Raw genomic sequence first — 7,448 nt, 5'->3', positions numbered from 1 at the left:
GACCTTTTATGCGTTAATATACTATGATGATTTTTTGACATTTTATGCCATACTATACTATGACGTTTTTTGGTGTTTTTATGCCATAGTATACTTTGATGTTTTTTAGCATCTTTATGCCTTATTATATAATTTTGTCTCATGCCTCGCCATACTATGACGTTTATATGACCTTTTATGCGTTAATATACTATGATGATTTTTTGACATTTTATGCCATATTATACTATGACGTTTTTTGGTGTTTTTATACCATAGTATACTTTGATGTTTTTTAGCATCTTTATGCCTTATTATATAATTTTGTCTCATGCCTCGCCATACTATGACGTTTATATGACCTTTTATGCGTTAATATACTATGATGATTTTTTGACATTTCATGCCATACTATACTATGATGTTTTATTGCATTTTTGTGCCATACTATATTTTGATGTTTTTTGTCATTATTATGCCTTATTATATAATTTTGTCTCATGCCTCGCCATACTATGACGTTTATATGACCTTTAATGCGTTAATATACTATGATGATTTTTTGACATTTCATGCCATACTATACTATGACGTTTTTCGGTGTTTTTATGCCATAGTATACTTTGATGTTTTTAAGCATATTTATGCTTTATTATGTCATTCAGTCCCATGCCTTGCCATACTACGATGTTTAAATGACCTTTTCTGCCTTACTATACAATGACGTTCTTATTAAAATACTATTGTTTTTAATGCCCTTTATGTTTTTATTGAATACTATTAATGATGGTGTGGAGGAACTGAACATTAGTACAGTGGTTAGAGCAGTTCACCCTTAAAATTAAGCTCATGGGTTTGAATCCCGGGGGGATTCTTTCCATACTATGACGGTTTTATGCCTTATAATACTACTGTTTTTCATGCCCTTAATGTTTTTATTGTGTACTATTAATGATGGTGTAAAGGAACTGAACAGTAGTACAGTGGTTAAAGCAGTTCTCCCATAACAAGAAGGTTGTGGGTTCCAATCCCGGGTAGAGGCCCTGCCATACTATGATGTTTTTATGCCTTATAATACTATTGTTTTTCATGCCCTTTATGTTTTTATTGAGTACTATTAATGGTGCTGTGAAGGTACTTAACAGTAGTACAGTGATTAGAGCAGTTTGCCCATAACAAGAAGGTTCTGGGTTCAAATCCGGGGTGGAGGCCTTTCCATACTATGATGATTTTATGCCTTATAATACTATTGCTTTTTATCCCCTTTATGTTTTTATTGAGTACTATTATTGATCAAGTGAAGGAACTGAACAGTAGTACAGTGGTTAAAGCAGTTCACCCATAACAAGAAGGTTGTGGGTTCCAATCCCGGGTAGAGGCCCTGCCATACTATGATGTTTTTATGCCTTATAATACTATTGTTTTTCATGCCCTTAATGTTTTTATTGAGTACCATTAATGATGGTGTGACGGAACTGAACAGTAGTACAGTGGTTAAAGCAGTTCACCCATAACAAGAAGGTCATAGGTTCCAATCCTGGGTAGAGGCCCTCTACCCGGGATTGACCTTCTTCTCTAATAGTACTCAATAAAAACATTAAGGGCATGAAAAACAGTAGTATTATAAAGCATAAAACCTCCATAGTATGGAAAGAATCCCCCCGGGATTCAAACCCATGAGATTCGTTTTATGGGTGAACTGCTCTAACCACTGTACTAATGTTCAGTTCCTCCACACAATCATTAATAGTACTCAATAAAAACATAAAGGGCATTAAAAACAATAGGATTTTAATAAAAACGTCATAGTATAGTAAGGCATAAAAATGTCAAAATATGACAGTATAGTAAGGCATAAAAAGTAAGGATATCGTCATAGAATACTATGGCATAAAATTGTCAAAAAACTACATAAAAACACATGAAAAAATATAAAAATGTCATAGTATAGAAAGGCATAAAAAGTCATACTATAGCAAGGCATAAAAAGCCCCCCCAAAAAATCATCATAGTATATTAACTTATTAAAGGTCATATAAACGTCATAGTATGGCGAGGCATGGAACGGAATGACATAATAAGGCATAGTAATGACAAAAAACATCAAAATATAGTATGGTACAAAAATGCCAAAAAACGTCATAGTATGGCATAAAACGTCAAAAAATCATCATAGTATATTAACGCATAAAAAGGTCATATAAATGTCATAGTATGGCGAAGCATGAGACAAAATTATATAATAAGGCATAATAATGACAAAAAACATCAAAATATAGTATGGCACAAAAATGCCAAAAAACATCATAGTATATTAAGGCATAAAAGGTCAAATAAACGTCGTAGTATGGCAAGGCATGGGTAGGAATGACATAATAAGGCATAAATATGCTAAAAAACATCAAAGTATACTATGGCATGAAAATGCCAAAAAACATCATAGTATAGTATGGAGTAAAACATCAAAAAATCATCATAGTATATTAACGCATAAAAGGTCATACAAATGTCATAGTATGGCGAAGCATGAGACAAAATTATATAATAAGGCATAATAATGACAAAAAACATCAAAATATAGTATGGCACAAAAATGCCAAAAAACATCATAGTATAGTATATAGTAAAACATCAAAAAATCATCTAAGTATATTAAGGCATAAAAGGTCATATAAACGTCGTAGTATGGCAAGGCATGGGACTGAAAGACATATTAAAGCATAAATATGCTAAAAAAAATCAAAGTATACTATGGCATAAAAACACCAAAAAACGTCATAGTATAGTATGGCATAAAATGTAAAAAAATCATCATAGTATAGTAACGTATAAAATGTCATATAAATGTCATAGTATGGCGAAGCATGAGACAAAATTATATAATAAGGCATAATAATGCCAAAAAACATCAAAATATAGTATGGCACAAAAATGCCAAAAAACATCATAGTATATTAAGGCATAAAAGTTCAAATAAACGTCGTAGTATGGCAAGGCATGGGTAGGAATGACATAATAATGCATAAATATGCTTAAAAACATCAAAGTATACTATGGCATAAAATGTCAAAAAATCATCATAGTATATTAAGGCATAAAAGGTCATATAAACGTCGTAGTATGCCAAGGCATGGGACGGAATAACATAATAAGACATAAATATGCTAAAAAACATCAAAATATAGCATGGCATAAAAATGCCAAAAAACGTCATAGTATAGTATGGCGTAAAATGTCAAAAAATAATCATAGTATATTAACGCATAAAAGGTCATATAAACGCCATAGTATGTCAAAGCATAAGACAAGATAATATAGTAAGGCATAAAAATGCCTAAAAACGTCAAAATATAGTATGGCATGAAAATGCCAAAAAACGTCATAGTATAGTATGGAGTAAAACATCAAAAAATCATCATAGTATATTAACGCATAAATGGTCATATAAACGTCATAGTATGGCGAGGCATGGAACGGAATGACATAATAAGGCATAGTAATGACAAAACACGTCATAGTATGGCATAAGATGTCAAAAAATCATCATAGTATATTAACGCATAAAAGTTCATACAAATGTCATAGTATGGCGAGGCATGGAACGGAATAACATATTAAGGCATAGTAATGACAAAAAACGTCATAGTATGGCATAAAACGTCAAAAAATAATCATAGTATATTAAGGCATGAAAGGTCATAAAAAGGTCATAATATGGCTGGGCATAAGACATGATAATATAGTTAGGCATAAACATGCCAAAAAAATGTCATAGTATAGTATAGCGTGAAACATCAAAAAATCATCATAGTATATTAAGGCATAAAAGGTCATATAAACGACGTAGTATGCCAAGGCATGGGACGGAATAACATAATAAGACATAAATATGCTAAAAAACATCAAAACATACATGGCATAAAAATGCCAAAAAACGTCATAGTATAGTATGGCATAAAATGTCAAAAAATCATCATAGTATATTAACGCATAAAAGGTCATATAAACGTCATAGTATGGTGAGGCATGGGACGGAATGTCCAGTGTTCAAAAGTCACCCTGATCATATCCTCGCGTACAAAAAAGGACACCCAAAGAAAATGCTATAAAATCATCATATATCAATATCTTTTTCTGCTTTTTTTGCATACATCTCTTAAACCACTTCAGTTCTGCTCAAACCTACTAAATGTTTGTTAGTTTTCGGGATTTTAACCCTTTAAATGCCAGTTTGAAGACAAAAAAAAAAAACACAGAATATGAGATATTTCCCACATAATACATGATGGAGGGATGTGACATTGTTTTATATCAGAGTCTTTTATATCAAGACATTTCTCAAAACCAGAATATGATCAGGGTGACTTTTGAACACTGGAAATAACACTGGAAAAAAATCTACTCATCCCGGCAGTGGCCCCCGTGGCACTCAATGATTAATGATGATTAATTTTGCATTGCATGACTTGTGACATGTATGAAGGCCATAAAATGTAATTGCAACACTTATCAATAAGTATATAGTATAATAATACCATATGGATTACTCATACTGGTTACACTTTCAGGGTTAAAACAATAAAACTTATCATTAATATGTTCAAAGTTAATGGCAGAATTCAGTTGACAATCAATTCATTCAATCAATATACCAATATAAGACACATGCAATGGTGGATTTAGATATGGGCGACATGGGTAGTCGTCGAAAAAAAAAGTTGCATTTGCACATTCCTGCTGAGACTAATTTTACTAATTGCAATAGTTCTGTACAGAAATAGAAGTGCGCCAGATTTCCCCGCCCCCTTCACGTCTACCTCTGAAAGTGAAAGAGGAGCAGTAGCTGCTGTTCCACATGGTGACATGATGTCATTTACGTCATGTGGAAATGTAGCTTCTTTTTTTAGCGAGCGCTGGTGCTAACCACAACAATATGACGATCTCATCCGTATGTATATTCTTCATTTAATGTCGTAGTATAATAATGCATAAAAAAGTAATACTAAAGTAAGGCATTAAGAGGTAAAAAAACATAGTATAGTAAGGCATAAAAATGTCAAAAAATGTCATACTATAGTAAGTCATAAAAATTTTAAAAAATGTCATAGTATAGTAAGGGAAAATAAGTGTCAAAAAAAGTCATACTATAGTACGGCATAAAAACGTCAAAAAACATCATAGTATAGTAAGGCAAAAAAGTGTCCAAAAATGTTATAGTATAGTAAGGCAAAAAAACAGCAAAAAACGTCAGACTATAGTAAGGTATAAAAATGTCAAAAAACCCAATAGTATAGTAAGGCACAAAAGTCAAAAAATGTTATAGTATAGTTAGGGATAAAAATGTAAAAAAATGTCATAGTATAGTGAGGCAAAAAAGTGTAAAAAAAAGTCACAGTATAGTAAGGCAAAAAAGTGTCAAAAAATGTCATAGTATAGTAGGGCATAAAAACGTCAAAAAACGTCATAGTATAGTACGGTATAAAAATGTCAAAAAACGTAATAGTATAGTAAGGCATAAAAACGTCAAAATACGTTATAGTATAGTAAGGCAAAAAAATGTCAAAAAATGTCATAGTATAGTAAGGCAAAAAAGTGTCAAAATATGTTATAGTATAGTAAGGCATAAAAACTTCAAAACATGTCATAGTATAGTAAGGCATAAAAATGTCAAAAAATGTCATAGTATAGTAAGCAAAAAAGTGTCAAAAAATGTTATAGTATAGTAAGGCATAAAATCATCAAAATACATCATAGTATAGTAAGGCAAAAAAGTGTCAAAAAATGTCATAGTATAGTAAGGCAAAAACGTGTCAAAAAATGTCATGGTAAATTAAGGCAAAAAAGTGTAAAAAAAATGTCATAGTATAGTAAGGCATAAAAATGTCAAAAAATGTCATAGTATAGTAAGGCAAAAAAAACAAATCATAGAATAGTAAGGCATAAAAACGTCAAAAAATGTCATAGTATAGTAAGGCATAAAAATGTCAAAAAATGTCATAGTATAGTAAGGCAAAAAAGTGTCAAAAAATGTCATAGTATAGTAAGGCATAAAAATGTCAAAAAATGTCATAGTATAGTAAGGCAAAAAAAAAAATTCATAGTATAGTAGGGCATAAAAACGTCAAAAAACGTCATAGTATAGTAAAGCAAAAACGTGTCAAAAAATGTCATCGTAAATTAAGGCAAAAAAGTGTAAAAAAAAATGTCATAGTATAGTTAGGCATAAAAATGTCAAAAATGTCATAGTATAGTAACAGCATAGTATAGTAAGGCATAAAACTATCAAAAAATGTCATAGTATAGTAAACCAAAAAAATGTCAAAAAATGTCATAGTATAGTAAGGCAAAAAAGTGTCAAAAAATGTCATAGTATAGTAAGGCATAAAAATTTCAAAAAATGTCATAGTATACTAAGGCAAAAAAGTGTCAAAAAATGTCATAGTATAGTAAGGCATAAAAACGTCAAAACACGTCATAGTATAGTGAGGCAAAAAAAAATGTCATAGTATAGTAATTCATAAAAACATCAAAAAAAGTAATAGTATAGTAAGGCATAAAAATGTCAAAAAATGTCATAGTATAGTAAAGCAAAAAAGTGTCAAAAAATGTCATAGTATAGTAAGGCATAAAAACATAAAAAAACGTCATAGTATAGCAAAGCATAAAAATGTAAAAAAATGTCATGGTATAGTGAGGCATAAAAATGTCATAGTATAGAAATGCATAAAAACGTGAAAAAATGTCATAGTATAGTAAGGCAAAAAAATCTCAAAAAACATCACAGTATAGTAAGGCATAAAAACATCAAAAATGTCATAGTATAGTAAGGCAAAAAAAAATGTCATAGTATAGAAAGGAATAAAAATGTCAAAAAACGTCATAGTATAGTAGGGCATAAAAACGTGAAAAAATGTCATAGTATAGTAAGGCAAAAAAAAATGTCATAGTATAGTAAGGCAAAAAAGTGTCAAAAAACGTCATAGTATAGTATGGCATAAAAATGTCAAAAAATGTCATAGTATAGTAAGGCAAAAAACTGCCAAAAAATGATATAGTATAGTAAGGCATAAAAATGTCAAAACATGTCATAGTATAGTAAGGCATAAAAACGTCAAAAAACAGCATAGTATAGTTAGGCATAAAACTGTCAAAAAATGTCATAGTATAGTAAAGCAAAAAAGTGTAAAAAATGTCATAGTATAGTAAGGCATAAAAATGTCAAAAAATGTCATAGTATAGTAAGGCAAAAAAGTGTGAAAAAATGTCATAGTATAGTAAGGCATAAAAATGTCAAAAAATGTCATAGTATAGTAAGGCAAAAAAGTGTGAAAAAATGTCATAGTATAGTAAGGCAAAAAAGTGTCAAAAAATGTCATAGTATAGTAATGCAAAAAAATGTGAAAAAATGTCATAGTATACTAAGGCAAAAAAGTGTCAAAAAATTTCATAGTATAGTAAGGCATAAAAAC

Source organism: Seriola lalandi, unplaced genomic scaffold (genome assembly GCF_002814215.2).
Source record: "Seriola lalandi dorsalis isolate HSWRI2012SDOR001 ecotype SW California unplaced genomic scaffold, Sedor1 jcf7180002054958, whole genome shotgun sequence".
In the NCBI taxonomy this organism is placed as follows: Eukaryota; Metazoa; Chordata; class Actinopteri; order Carangiformes; family Carangidae; genus Seriola; species Seriola lalandi.
Note: the sequence above shows the minus strand (reverse complement) of the source record.